Source organism: Cricetulus griseus, assembly GCF_003668045.3.
Source record: "Cricetulus griseus strain 17A/GY chromosome 1 unlocalized genomic scaffold, alternate assembly CriGri-PICRH-1.0 chr1_1, whole genome shotgun sequence".
NCBI lineage: Eukaryota > Metazoa > Chordata > Mammalia > Rodentia > Cricetidae > Cricetulus > Cricetulus griseus.
Genome location: NW_023276807.1, coordinates 216,789,525 through 216,803,440, shown reverse-complemented (window position 1 = coordinate 216,803,440; position 13,916 = coordinate 216,789,525). Strand labels below are relative to the sequence as shown.

General features: G+C 42.7%; 1 long non-coding RNA gene across 4 annotated transcripts in view; it reads right to left on the bottom strand.

Annotated features, from left to right (window-relative positions):
* Positions 1-253: 253 nt before the first annotated feature.
* Positions 254-13,916, bottom strand: part of LOC113832697 — a 97,421-nt gene continuing 83,758 nt past the window's right edge. For all 4 annotated transcript variants that reach the window (XR_003480146.2, XR_003480145.2, XR_004772528.1 and 1 more), the window contains 2 exons: positions 3,251-3,368; positions 254-2,575 (listed from right to left, as the gene is read on the bottom strand). This is a non-coding gene — a long non-coding RNA (uncharacterized LOC113832697). The remainder of the gene's footprint in view (positions 2,576-3,250; positions 3,369-13,916) is intronic.

Below are 13,916 nucleotides of genomic sequence, written 5' to 3'. Positions count from 1 at the left end.
TGCAGCTCAGAGGGTAGGCAATAAACTGGGCGATGTGTCCCTTCCTTCCTCCTCTCAGGCATGCAGCTGTATCTGGGAAAGAGGGCTGTGAAGAGAGTTCCACCAGCCGCAGATATAAAAGGGAGAGGCTTCAGCCTGAACTCTTCATTTCCCTCACAGCCTAACTCATAGACAAGGACTTCCTGTCAGGTGCCCCGGTGCCATGGCCTCAAGGACTGCAAAGTTGTCAGGAAATTAAATATGACTTCTCAAATGAAGTTTGCAGAACCTGTTTATATATCCAGCACAACACAGGATTTGTTTTGACATTTCAACAACTTCTTGGTAATACTCTTGTTAAGTAAAGTGAGACTGCACTGTATTTTGTACTTCTGCATGCCTCCACTGTTTTGACACACATAAAGAGACTCACAGACTTTCACATGCCTTGAAGACTAAGATACACGTAGAAATATAGACATGTTCCAGATTACCCCAGCCTCTTTACTTCCAAGGGGTTTCTTTATCTTGTTTTTTTTTTCTATATTATAGCTTGTGTTACTATAATAAAACACATTACTAAGGCGACTTATAGAAGGTGACTTTTATCAGGGCTTACAGGTCCAGAGGGATGTGTCTATCATGATAGTAGAATGCAGGCATGGCAGCTGGAGTTGGAAGCCAGAACTTACATCTTGAACCACAAGCAGGAAGCAGGGAGAAAATGGGAATGGTGCCAGGCTTTTGAAACCTCAAAGCCCACTCTCAGTGACACACTTTCTCCACCAAGGCCACACCTCCTAAACTTACCCAAAAGTGCCACCAATTGAGGGCCAAATATTCAAATGTCTGATTACATGGGACTTCTCATTCAAATCATCACAAAATCCATTTTAAAATTAAACATCATAAAAGCCATTAATTAAATAATGATGGGGGTGGGTTAGTACATGATACATCTCTATGTATAAAGCATGGCATTGTAAAGGGTGGAAAGTATGCTGGGAAGAAAGCCAGGGCATCTTGTAACAAGTCCCTCTGGCTTGAGTGGGTAGAATATCTGAAAGACACTCATCCCCTGAGGGCCAGTGGCTTATGTCTACCCAGTGATGAGAGCTCTTTAAGGACTATTCCAGAAGCTCATTTCTATATTTGGAAGAATAATTAAAGGCCATTTTGCCATTTTTTCTTCTTCCTTCCTTCAGAAATCTTACTCTTCTAAAGTACATGTCAAGAAGGAGCAGCAGAGATAAGGGTCAGGGGTACATCTTACAAAGAAATAGGAAAGATTAGCTGAGCAGATGTGGGGTACACCACTAAAAACACTGAAGCAAAGACTGGAAAGGTACCAGCCTTGAAACTTAACGCTTGTCTCCTTTCATCCTCTTTGTAGTTGTCACTCTTGGTGCAAGTTGAGTGTAGCTTTGTCATGCATGTGAAGGAGATAACTAGCTTATTAATGTCTTGGAGAGCTTCACCCACACCAGGCACAGGCGTGGGAGTCACTGAACACCCAGGGTGGGGCCTGGCCAGCAGAGTGGAGTCCAATACATAGCAGTCACAAGTCAGGATGGCCATCATGGCCCTGACCCCTAATGTGCCTCTTCCTCCTTCTGTCAGAGGAAAAAGGGTGCAGAGACAGCTTTGGGAGAGACAGGCCTTCACTTGTGATGAACTTTGAACTTTGTAGCTATGAATTTGGTAGCTTTCAAAAGCCAGACAAGTTGAATGATGGCATCAGTAAGATGCCATCAATTGCAGGTGTAGAATGACTTGAACTAGCTTGTCCACTAGGAGGATTTACAAGAACTCCATCTTGGAAAGTTGAGGGTGCCCCTGGTTAAAGACAATCTGGAGGGTCTCCTCTTTTTCTCTGTGTCTTGACTCTGCTTTCACCATGCTGACTTCTTTCTTAGACTCCTCTTCTGAGAGTGATGCCAGTCCCTGGAGACTTTAGACTCATGCTTTCTTCACAGCAAATGAACCCACAGAAGGACTGTGCCTTATTTCTGAACAGTTCCAGCTCAGGGCAGATATGGACAAGCTGGCTGAACCACCTGTCCTCTCCTCAGGGGTCACTACAGATAGGGTGCATGGGTCACTTAATGGTCAAGGCTTGGGTGACCTTGGATCCAGATGTTATGGTCAGCCCATGAAAAACTGGGGAGGCATGGTATCCACAGAAATAGCAGGCAGGCAAAAGCTTGCCCACCACAATGGCTATATCTCAGGGCATGGCAATTTAGCACTGATGGTTATAGCCTTGAGTTTGGAAATTTACCAAGGCTCTTATCCCCACTACATGGACAATGTTGCTATCCTGGGCTAGGAATAAGTAATTTCAAATGAGAGCCAAAAGAGACATTCAGGGAAAGTCTTCCTGCAGATCACTTTGACTCTGAACTTGGGTGTGACATCTAAGATGCATCTGACACTGGTGTCTTGACTCTTGGGTTAACATGTGTCGGCATATTGTATGCTGGCATTCATCACGGGTATATGAGCACCACTCCAAAACAGCCCAACTTGGTTAACAAAGCTGGAAAATTTAACAAAGCAGATGAATATCTTGGAAGCATTCATACTCTTCATGGACCTGTGAAAACATTAAATAAGAATCTCCCTGGATGTTTCTTTGCAACCTGGTATCAAACGAAGGACGAAGATTTCTGTAGGCTGCAAATGATAGAGCTGATAGGATTTTATACAGAGTGCTCCACGTATCAAATTGTTTGATGCTGCTGTTGCTGCTGCCTGCTCCTTCCCCCTCCTCCCTCCAGCCTTTGCTCCTCCTTTTTTTCCTCCTTCCCTTCCCTCTCCTCTCTCTTCTCTCCCTCCTTCCTCTTCCCCTTCCCTGTCTGCCCCCTCCCCCTCTTCCTCTTCCCCCGCTTCCCCCTTTTCCTCCTCCTCCTTTAGATCAAGGCTCACTGTGCTTCCCAGGCTTGTCCTGAACTCCTGGACTCAAGCAATCTTTCTGTTTCAGCTTCCCAAGTGTCTGGGACTACAAATTCACATCACAACACCCAGCATTATTTTCTTCATGCTACATTATATCATCAGCCATGCAAGATAAAAAGTATGTCTCTTTAAAAATATAATTCAAAAGTTGCCTGCAATGTCCAGCTCAGTGCTATGAGGCCTTACCATAGTACCTTCGGGAATAGAATGTGTTTTCAAAGTCAGACTATCCCTGTCCTAGTTTCATTCTGTTGCTGTGGTAAGACCCTTTGGCCAAAAACAATTTGGGGAGGAAAACACTTATTTGACTTACACTTCCAGGGCGCAGTCCATCGCTGAGCTAAGTCAGGTCACGAATCACAAAGGAAGGCTGCTTGCTTAGCTAACTTTTTATACAGCCAGGACCATCTGCCCAGGGATGATGATACCACCTATGGTAGCAATGGAACATGCAGTCATTCTTCAGTGCCTTGGGATTAGGATTTTAATGATCACACAGGGAAAATGTACTTCCACTAAGAAACCAACAGCCATACCCACCTCCTCTACAGAGTGGTGAGGCTGTGACAAGGGTGAGGAATGCCAGTTGGAGCCTACCAACAGGAGACAGGCACCTTTCCAGCTATTTGAAGGAAGATCATTAAGGTACAAAACTGAAAAGAGGGGACTCACAGCCCATGAACGAGCCAAGTCTGTGCTGAGAGAAGGAAGATGCCTCGAGTCATCAATGCTGAAATTCAGACTTTGAAGGACTAACACTGATATTTGGTACCAGTATCTTCCAGCTTAAAGGAAGGGCTCCCTGTGCTAAAAACCAGACCCTTGAGGAGTGGGTACTATTCTACCTGTCATGTCATCTCTGTAATGATGCCAGTGAGACCAGACCTACAAGTACGGCAAGAACCCAGTCTGGATTCAGTTGGTGCAGCATCCAGGAACTGCTTCCACCACAACAAAGAAGTTATTGGGTTAATGACCACAGGAATAGGAAACAGTTTTCCAGGGTCCCGCCAGTGCCCCCTACAGGCAGAGCTTGACATAGACACTGTAGACAAAGCAGAACAGGTATTCAAGGGGCCAATCTCAGCATCCAAAACAGGAAATGAACCACTGAAAACTGGTGTTCTTTGTTATTGCAGCAAAGCCTAGCCTAATCCCAAAACCAACAGGTGACCATAGAAGTCGGGAGATTGTCACTTCCAGTGGTGTGAATTAGACCTCCTGGGGGCTGGTTTAAGTGAACAGGGGTTTGCCTTTTGCTTGCTACTGCTTCCTGATTATCAATGAACTTCCTTGTTCTGATTTTGCTATCCAATCCACCTCACTCCAGGATGGTCTTTCTTTCAGTCACTAACTGAAAAACCCTTAACTTAAAACTCACTTCTCAAGGAAACCATTGAATTAGAAGTAGAAATTTTAGAAAAAGAAACATAACTACGTATGATATATATAAACTGTCATTAGGTCAACGTATTATGACTACATATAAATATATAAACATCTCTTCTCTATACTTGTTATACAAGAAAATATGTGGGGTACCTGTGTGCAGGGATGTGTGTGTGTGTGTGTGTGTGTGTTCTACAGTTATATGCCTTGCATGTCAACCATTCAAGAGACTGCCAACACAGAATATCTCTTCATTTTTTCCCTCAAACAGCTAAGCAAGAACACTGCATATGAAGGTCACAGTGGAAAGGGAAGAGAAGGGAAGTAAGTAGAAGTGGAGAGAGGACTGCTACCCCAATGGCAGCCACTGGACTCCATGTAACTATTGTGGTGGGAGTGTAGGCTTAGCATTCATAGGATTAATGGGGGCTACTGAAGGTGTGCTAGCTTGGATCACAGTTGCATGTTGACTACCAAGTCTGACTATGGCACCTATGCTAATCAGTGCATTTCAAGAGCTGATCCATCCCTGTCTGAGAAGCTATATTTGTGTTGGACCACCCAAACACACAAAATGAGTTAGTCATGGGGAGTTCTCTCTACACGGTCTCATGGGGGTACCCAAAGAACATAGCTGGGGAAGGCTGGCAAGTGTGCCTCAGTGTTACCCTCATGGCACTAGAGTTCTGTGGAATTCTTCAGAGGAATTAGTTCAGGGCATGGTAGTAAACTCAGGTGATGACACTTGGGGGACTGTGGTAGGAAATACACACCTGGATGATCTAAGTGTAAGACACAGCACACGTGAGCAGTCCATCCACTCACCTCACCTTACAACAGAACACACATTTGCAACATACAATATGGTCAATATCAACATCCAGAGCAGATCCCTCGGACAGCTCCTTAAAGCTTATAAGATTCTCAAAATGATTTCAGGACAATATAAACATAGTAGAGGTATGTAGCTCCTACTTACACATCTTCTCATACTGCCTTAATTTATGAAGACCACAGCTGGACCTCTGTCCTAGCTATTTCTAGATGTCTCTTGAGCATATTGAATTACATTGAAATTATATTTTAAAGAAATTGAACAATCTCTTATATAAAAAAGCATTTTGCCATTCACATAGGTTGGAGACATCCAAATATCAAAATTTAGTACATATTATACTATAACTCAGTAGGAGGAGAATGTCTGGAAACAGAAAGCCTTGGATGATTCTTGCCTCATCCTTAGTGCCCTTTCATGCTAAGCTAGCATATTTTAACCAGACGCAGCAGAGCTCAACACCAAATATTAACTTCTAATTTAAAAGGTTTATATGGTCAGGAATTCATCATTAAGCACATCCAAGTAATGTCAAAGGAGTGGATGTCCACACACCCACTCATTAAATACATCTCTACATATAAAGAGGTGAATAGTGAAAAGTAAAGAGTATGTGATATAAATAATAATATAAACAAAAATTCAAGCAAAGGGAGCTAGCTATCCAAAGGGGGTATAAGAGATAACAGATATTCAGAGTCTAGTCTCACACTGCCATTACTGAACAAACAAGCTTTGTGTGAATGAGAAGTTAATATCTGGTGTTGAGCTCTGCTGTATACAATTAAAATATGTTAGCTTTGACATGAAAGGGCACTAAGGACGAGGCAGTAATTGGTTCAAGGCTTTCTGTTTGAAAATTTTGTTCCCAGACATTTTCTTTCAAAGTGAACATAAATAATAATATATAAATAATACTGTATAAATATAAATATTAAAAAGTTATAGTAGTAAATTTTGACACTTTGATGTTTCAAACATATTTGAACGGCAGCATAGTTTTATTTGTATAAGAGATGTTCAATTTCTTTGAAAATATAAGTTCAATGTAATTCCATATGCTCAAGGGACATTTATAAATATCTAGAAGAGTATTGACCTGGACTTTAGACGACAGAGGTTCAATTGTGGTCTTCATATGTTAAGGCAGTATGAGAAAGCAATGGCAACATGTGTAAGCAGGAGCCACATTTTCTCCACCATGTTTATATTATTCTGAAATTATTTTCGGTACATAAATTGGGATTTGGATTTGAGGAAGATAGTCTTATATGATTTAAAGAGATATAGGAGGGGAGAGATCTGCCCTGAATGTTGACCTTGACCATTTCTTATGTTGTAAATGTGTGCTCTCTTTCAAGGTGAGCTGAGTGGGTAGGCTGCTCATACATGCTATCTCTAAAACTATAATTTTCTGAGCTAACATAAATGCCAATTTTGGGGGTTCTTTCTAAAAACATTCCCATGGAAGCTTCATGTTGTGTATACCCTCTGAGAGCAAGTTTTTTGGTGCCTGAAGGGCAGAGGCAATCTACAGAAACCATAAAGGACAAGGCAAAAGTCATTGCCAATCCAGACCAGCGTGCCTAAAGTCAACGGACTCCCCAGACTCCTCCCCTCAGCCTCATGACAAGGCTGAGAAACACCATGCCCTGGGAGTGGTCACAATGTTAGTGTTCTTTAAGGAATAGCAGATACACTGAGAGAGGATGGTAGGGAAGACTTAACAAAAGGGAGGGAGGAATATAATCCTTGCATCAGTGGGGGAGCATTCAAGAGCTGTGTGTGGTCTGTGCCATGTTTTCCCAATTTGTCCATGTTGTTCAAATGTATCAGTAGAATTAACTCAATGTGTGTTCTGGAAACTCCAGGCCTTTCTCCAACACTCCCTTGTCATCACCTCAAACACACTCACATTCTAAACAATGTCATACTCCAGAGGGGAAATGGCAGAGAGAAAGAAATGAGACAAACCCAGCCTCGAGAACCTAGCCACTTCTAAACTTCCAGCTGGGGTTCTTGCAAAGCTACCACCTCCCTTTGGGCTGACCTCATTCCAGCCAGGAACTCAGCCTGCATGGCTGGAAGGCAACATTCTTTAAATGGCATGTTACAGGACCCATTAGAGTCCACATTAGTGTCTACATTCTTTTACCTTGCACTCATTCTTCAATCTATTCCACTCTGACCTTGTTACTTCAACATTGAGACTCCTAAACTATATATATATATATATATATATATATATATATATATATATATATATCTTTCTGCTGAGGTCACTAAATGACCAACAACCAATGAGCTGCTGAGATAACCATGAAACCAGTTCAAAGGACAAAGGCATGAATATATTCATTGCCAATCCATGAATATATTCATTGTTTGTCTTGATGCTGTGGCAAAATGACTGATAAAAGCAACACCAGGAGGGAAGGGTTTATTTGAGCTCATGATTCAAGGGTATGGTCAATTTTTTTATTAGCAAAGAAGTAATTTTCTATTGCTGTGATAAAACATGATGACTAAGCAACTTATAAAAAGAAGACTTTCTTTGAAGGCTATGGTTCCAGAGGGACAAGAGTTCATCATAGTGGAAAAGCAGAGCCACAAGTGGCAGGCATGGTGGCAGGAACAGGAAGCTGAGGGTTCACATCTTTAAATGTAAGCACCAAGCAGAAAAAAACAAACTGGAAGCGGCTTGAGGCTTTCTAATTTCAGAGCCCACCTGCACTTCCCACAGCAAGGCCAGACCACTTAAACCTCTCTAAGCAGCACCACCAAGTGGGGACTGAGTACTCAAACAGCCGAGCCTTTGGGGGACAATCTCATTCAAGCCAATGTAGTGTGACAGTGGGATGGGAGGCAGCTACTCACACTTCTCTTGCAAGAAGAAAGAAAGCTGAGAAAGCTGAGAGCTGGTATCAGCCTGCTTTCTCCTTTTTATGGAATCCAGCACCCCAGCCCATGTGATGGTGTTGCTCATGTTCAGGATAGGATTTTACCTCCTCACTTAAACTCCTCTTGAAATGGCCTCACAGACACACCAGAGGTGTGTCTCTTAGGTGACTCCCAATTCCATTAAGCTAGCAAGATGAGCCACTACACCAGTAACCTTGACTTACTGTATTTCTAGGCAGCTCTTGACCCTGATGGTCACTGCCCTCTTGAGACCAGCCCCATCACCCATCTCAGTCATATCACTCCCTTCACTTCCATTCCATATACCCCTTTGTTCCCCCTTTTATTAATATCTCTTTCCTCTTAGCCCGACCATTAAATACTGAAGTTTCCTAAAAACTCACTCTTCTTCTCACTGCATCTTCCTCCCCTTGGTCCTCTTGTCTCTATCCATGGCCATGCCTCTACATAGGCCTAGGAAACCCGATTCATAACACAACACATGTAAATGACTCCCCTTCAAGTTGTGTTGTGTATTGCTTAGGGAGTCATGGGCCATTGCGCCCACTCCTACTCCTGCCACTAGTTATCATATATATCATATATATTTCTAAATGTGTGTGTCAGCCTCAGACAAGTCTGAAACTCAAACCCACACACAGCACTGACTCCTTAGGATTCGCTTGTTTGTCTCCAATGCACTTTAAATCACCTGTTCTACATGAAAAATCCATCCCTCCCTCGGCATCTCCTGTCTCCACAAATGACAGCAACTCCATCCATCTCAAAACAAAGAATACATCGTTATCACTTCTCCCTGGTGCTTATTACAATGTAAGCGCATGGAATGGTGTGGCTTTCATTTGTAATTGTGCCTCCAGAGTCAGAAGACTGTGTGAAATATAGACTTGTTGAATGCAATAATAAAGTCCTATTAGTTTTACATTCTGTCTATCTGGGAAATCACTCCCATCATCACCCAGCTCCCTTGCCTGGATCGCTTCCTGCAGTTCCCTCTCTGAATCTGGTTAAAACCAGATCATCTTTCAGACCTCACCTCAGTACCACTTTCTCAGGGAACCTCTACTATGACCCAGACTGAGCCAGGTCCCCTTTAGATGCTATCAGAGTGCTTCTCGTTTAACACTTCTTCCTTTATCTGCTCAACAGACTTTTACCTTTGGTCTGACCTCTATCTAAATCACTCTCTTCCCCTGAATTCCATCAGAATTCTGAACTCATCTAGAAAAGTAACAAATCCAGGGTAAAATGCCTAGTGCAGAGAATCCTGGGAGAATAAATCTCAAGTAATTCTAAAAGTAATAGCCGAGGACACACGAACACCACACCTCATGACGTCTGCAGAAACACAACCTCAGAAATGTGAGAACACAGGTATGTGCCACCATGCCTGGCTTTACAACACAGAAATTTTATTCTTCCCTCCTTCTGATCATGTCCAACCTACACCCACATGCCACATGTGTCCTAGGATGGCTATGAATGCCTCCAAACACATTTGTAGATGACAGAATAATGTTGCCATATCAAAAGGCTGGACATCCTTGTAGGACCATGCCTATATTCACAGCGTCCATGAAAATAATTTATACATTTAACATATTCTTCTTGCTTGGCCCTCTAGGACCTTGCTGGTCTGAAAAACCTATCCACTCTTCCCCATGGCCTCCCACCCTTTGGATAGATGCATACTATCTCCAAAGGTTTCTCCCTCCCCTGATTTCTGTCCACTCTTCCACCACCAGAAAGGCTTTTGCATCTTCTGTCCTCTTTCTTCAAAAACTATTGTTCTACTCTTTCCTGCTGATGTGTTAGACATCCTTGAATTTCACTGAGATCTTTGAGAAAGAAATTGCCATCATAAGACATTAGTCTCCATAAGGGAAAGCTTCCCCTAAAGCCTTTAGTTAGTCCTGCAGCAGACAAGACTCTCTGTCCTGCATACACCAAGCCAATTCTAACAAAGCAAGCAGGATTCCCTGAGCCTGCTAGCTGTGCATGAATGATTCCTGGGCTATTTCTCTCTCCAGCAAGTCCAAGGCTCCTTGAAGTGATTCTTACATATGGCATTTATAAAGGCACATTTACATTAAGGAAACAATGACGACACTGGCCCAGAGCTGATATTTGCCTGGAAAACTCTTCTCTCTCCCCGTGACCAGCTTCCACACTACACTCAGCCTTGGCTCAAACATGACTTCTTCTGAAACCTTTTCTCTTCTTGTAGCTCACACTCCCATGGCAGCCTGTGGTTAATACTCCTGTAACTAGTTGTTTAATGTCTGTCTCCCAAGAGACTGGTCTGTCTTCTTCACAGCATCCTGGGAGCTTCACACAGTAGCTGGAACACAGATGTCTCAAGGCCAGTAGTTCTTTTACTTGATGTATATTCGTTGCTCCTAGTACCGGGTTACATGTTCCCACGTAAGCACACAGTGTCTTTATAAGCATATCCCTCTATACACCCACCCTCCCCTCTTCACCCTTCCCCCTCCTGTTAGGTCCCTTTGTTCTTCTAAACAGTCTCACTTCAACTTTCAGGTCACTTATACATGTCTAGTTCCGTGGACTTTTATATAATCTAGGATCAGCAAGTCCTAGAAAACATGAAACATTTGTCTGAGACTGACTTAATTCATTCAATATGATTATCTACAGTTGCATCCTTTTTCCTGCAAGTGGCATAATTTGTTCTTCTTTATAACTGAACAAAATTCCATATGTACATGTTCTACATTTTCTTTATCCATCCCTCTGTTGTTGGGTATCTTCATTCACTAAGCTGTTGCAGACAGTACTACAATGAACACTGATAGCAAGGATCTTGTGTGACTTTGATTCCTTGGGGAATTATCTAGGAGTGATATGGCTGGGTCAGTGTCAAACTCAGTATTCCTTAATGAAATTGCATTATCTGTGCCCTCCGTGTAATTCCATTGCTACAGTCAACCTCTCCTAGAATTGCATTCCCATGTTTATCTACAAATCATTACTTTTTACATTCCAGAATCTACATATTTCCAGGACCCTCATAAGATGGAAGTAAGGGAAGGAGACGAGAGAGCTCATTATTTGGCATTTCTTCAATTCTAATAAGATCTTAACAATAATAAACCCCTATATGTCTGCAGGGAACTACAGCGAACACAGTAAGAGCAAAGAACCAAGTTCTCAGAGTTAAGGAATCCGTTTCAGAATCCAGATGGCCCGGCTTCCCCACGGCTTCCTTAGTCAGTGTATTTTTAAGTTCATGCAGCACTCTGATTGCCCCTCTTGGGGAAGGAGAATAAATACTGGTGTTTCTGAGAATCTGCTCTATGTCAAGTGCTCTGCACACAGCACAGCTCAGCAGTAAACTGTAGCTTCTCACTGAGCTGGTGCTAGGAACCGTGCACGTGGCCTCGGAGCTCATGGGCCTCACAACACTGGACACAGCATTTTTGTTGCTTTCTGAGCCATGTGGGAGTCTGGAGTGCTATCTCTATTTGTCAGCCTAGGAGTCTGAAAGGCTATTTTGTGTCTGGCGGTAGACTTCGGCTTACCTGATATGGTGCTTGTGGCTGGCAAACCCCTCAGTAAGACTTTTAGTATTTAAATGTTCTCAAGTCAGTTTGTTTTTGCAGACCGAATTGGCTCAGTTCATCACAGAATCTAAATTTGAGCTTATACTTTTAGCTGTATGGTTTCCAGACTCTCTCTAGAGATTGTCAGCATGTTTAATATTGGGGCCAAGGAGATGGCTTAGTCAGTAGGGGAGTGCAAGTGCAAGGATCTGAGTTTGGTCTCCAGAGTCCAAAATCAGGGGTGGGGATCCGCGCGGGATGGGGGGCAAACATGGTGACACATGCCTATAAACCAGAGCTGAGGAAAGAGAGAGGAAGAACCCTAGGACTCGCTGGCCAACCAGCCCAGCCAAATCTACTAATTCTAGTCCAGTAAGAGACTCTGTCTTAAGAATAAGACAAGGGCACTGGGGGTGAAAGCATTTAGCAAGGCAAACCTAGAGACCCTAATTCAACCTCTGACAAAATACAGAAGACTGTGTGTATCCCAGATCTCACTTGATGCTCCTGGGAGACTGCTTTAACTAGGCCTTCACTTCCTTAGTGCACTATAGGACTTCAAGAGTGTGGGAGAGAGCACACTGCCACCTTGTCACCATAAGAACATTCCTGAGCAATGGCAGCCAAGGGTATGCAGCATGAAAGTCCCTGAAGAACACTGGCTAACCATCCGCTTTCTCAACAGAGAGCCCAGAATGATCTTCTTGCACGTGACTCGCACTGATCTCTTTCTATGTGATTTCCATTGACCTTGAAATAGTGGACTGCAGTTGGCTGTCTCTAGAAGACAGAGTGGTGCTCCGCCCCCACACTGTGTTGGTGAAGATGAAGCTAACAGTACTTCCTTCACATCACTAAGTGGCTCTTGAAGATGGGTAACAAAATAGATAATAATTCAGTGAAAGGAAATATGATAAATGGACTGGTTTTTTTTTAAGGTGAAGTTTAATAAGCTCACAAAAACAGAGGGACCCAGGGTGATCAGAACTGAGTGAGCAAAGAAGACATAGAGATGAGGCCACAGAAGAGCTGGATGGCTCAGCAGTGCACAGCTCAGGCTCAGGATGTGGGACTGTATCTTTGTGTGACTGAACTCTTGTCCTGTGACAGCCGAGGGATGGCCTAGTGAATTAGGTTATACCAACACTATGTAAGTCTAGCCAACACTGAGTCCCAACAGGTTTTCTCAACATTTGTAAACTGAACAGATATTTCATTGCAGAAATAAAACAAAACAAAAGGGGTTTGAAAAGTGAAGGAGAGGGGAAAGGAGAGGGAGGGAGAGAGAAGAAGGGAGGAGAGGGCAGGGGAAAGGAGTGGAGAGGAGAAGCTCATGTCAGGATTAATTTGCAGAAAATGCCTTATATTCATCCTTTTTTTCTATAGGAAAGCAGAAACCAATATCACAGCTACAACTATATGCAAATATGTATACATGTGATGTTATACAGAAAAGGAAAAAAATCTGTTGCTTGTAATAATAGATTTGTCAACGATTTCAGCTCTTTACTAAATTTTCTTTGGTTCTCATATTAAAACATTTTAACTAAGATTATAATTAGTAGAAGACCATGAAAACCACATTTTTCTAAAATAACCTTCAAGTTTTGTCAACTCCACCCACCCATGGACCACCACACAAACTTGAATTCACAGTGAATCTCACTGCCACTATGATGGAAGAAAAGCCAAGGATCACAACATTCCAGTCACCCACCTAGTGGGTGGTCTAATTAACATCTCTTAATTAGATAACGAAATGTAAGCTAAAACAAATTGGATCCATACTACCTGCCGCTGTAGACATGTATGTGCCTTAGGATACACAGAAGCCTCTGAATTCACCTTCTGATCCCATTACTACCCAGAAGCTATTTCAAAGAGCACTTCCCACACACCAGTCAAACCCTCTCAGAACTGTGTGTGAGGCCAGAAATTAAATCACTGTATTTTTATTCACACGTCCATTCAACAAACACTTACTAAGATTTCTAGGCTATGCCTAAGAATATGGAAATTAAAAAGACAAAAATCTTTATGTACCATGAATTCTCCACAAGTGATTCAGATATGAAAGAAGTTTTTTCATATGAGGCAAAGAGTCCCAATTGCCACAGTAGGACAGCATTAGTAGGGAGAAGATAGCCAGAATTCCCAGCACTGGGAGGGTGGGTCAGAAGCTACCAAAAAGAAGGCTGTGAAGTCTGAGCTGCATCTTACAAGAGGGGTATGTGCTTGCCAATCATACAGGTCAGAAATGGCATTGTAGA